Below are 1823 nucleotides of genomic sequence, written 5' to 3' on the forward strand. Positions count from 1 at the left end.
AGGTAGCATAGAGCTGCCTTCTCAGAGTGTTATCTCAGTTTCTCCCTGGAGAAGGTGGCGTCCTCTGCAGGTAGGCTGGGGCACTGCCATGCCACCCGCATGCAGCGAAGAGAGCGTTGCCTGCGGTGGGCCTGACTTGCTTGGACTGTTTGACAGAAGAGGTAAATGTCTGGGTTCCCACACTGGGCGCCTTTCAGCAGACCAGTCTGGGAGGCAAGGGTGAGGAGTCAGGGTGAGTGGGGTCGTTTAGTACAGGGTGTGCAGGTCAGGCACTCGGTAAATATTTGTGAATAACGCCCCAAGAAAGTTCTGGATCCACCAGCATGACCAGGAAAGAGTTTCCTCTCAGCTGTAAAGGTTTTGCTGTCTCTATCCCTAAAGTGATAAAAAGCAAAGATGTCACCTTGAGGACTAAGGTGTGCCTAACCCAAGCCATGGGATTTTCAATCCCCTCAGATGCTTGTGAAAGCTGGACAATGAATAGGGAAGCCCGCAGAAGAACTGATGCCTTTGAATTATGGGGTTGGCAAAGAATATGAAATACAGCATGGACTACCTGAAGAATGAACAAATCTGTCTTGGAAGAAGTACAGACAGAAGGCTCCTTAGAGGTGGGAATGCTGACTCTTCCTCTCACATACCTTAGACAGTTATCAGGAGGGACCAGTCTCTGGAGAATCACAACATGCTTGGTAAAGTTGAGGGTCAGCAAAAAGAGGAAGACCCTTAACGAGATAGATGGACACAGTGGCTACAACAACAGGCTGAAACAGCAGTAATAGTGAGGCGGGCGTAGGACCGGGCAGTGTTTCATTCTTGTGCATGGATGGGGTCGCTATGAGTCGGAACCAACTCGACAGCGCCTAACAACATTTAAGCATCAAGTCAGGTTAAACACAGATTTTGCACTGAAGAGCACTAATTAGAGACCAATTTGCAATTCAGGTGTAAAGACCTAATTTTAAGCCTAAGTGAAACACTGACTTTCTAAGAATTGGCACAGTGTTGGTGAACCCTTCCATACCACACATACTTGAGACACTGAGCAAGGCAACCGAACGTTTTTATTACTCCCATTTTACAGAAGAGGGGATGAAGCCTCCAGAGCAAAAATGGCTTCTCTGAGATCACATGACTAGTTGGTGAGCAGAGCTCAGGTGCCAACTATTTTCACTGTACCGTGTTGCCTGATTCAGATGGGCTGGTGAACCCCATGCTGAGAGGCAGTGCCCACCACTCATGTGGAAATTTCAGTGTAAGCAGTGTCTCATCTTTTGGTGATCAAAGACAGAAAAAACAATAACTGTAGTCCTGTGTCCTACCGAGAAATTTATTGTCTGTGTACTCAGTGCCAAGCAATATGTTAGGAACTGGGTAGGGACTGCCAGTAAAAGGTGACAGGCTGAATGGTTGAGTGTAGGCTCTGGCCTCTGCTCTCTCCCAAAACCCCAGTAAAATGGCAGTTAAAGGGATTTATCTTTTGAAGGGCATGGAACCACAGGGATAAACAGGAAAAGAAACAGTGAGAGCAAAATGTTGAAAGCTGGACAGCAAACAGGTAAGCGCTAACTAACGGGGCCAGTGGTGGTTCGGTGGTAGAATTCTCACCTTCCCAGCCAGCACGCTTCCTGCACAGACACTGCCTCTCTGTCACAGAGGCGTGTGTTGCTGTAATATAATAATATAATGTTGAAAGGGTTTCCAGCTAAGAGACCAAAAGCAAAAGGACCAAACCCACAGCATTCAATTCCGACTCACAGCGACCCCCATTGGGTTTCCAAGGTAATAAATCTTTCAGAAGTAGATTGCTCCATCTTCCTTCC

The sequence above is a fragment of the Orycteropus afer genome, unplaced genomic scaffold, assembly GCF_000298275.1.
Source record: "Orycteropus afer afer isolate SDZICR_OR568_19922 unplaced genomic scaffold, OryAfe1.0 scaffold00067, whole genome shotgun sequence".
In the NCBI taxonomy this organism is placed as follows: Eukaryota; Metazoa; Chordata; class Mammalia; order Tubulidentata; family Orycteropodidae; genus Orycteropus; species Orycteropus afer.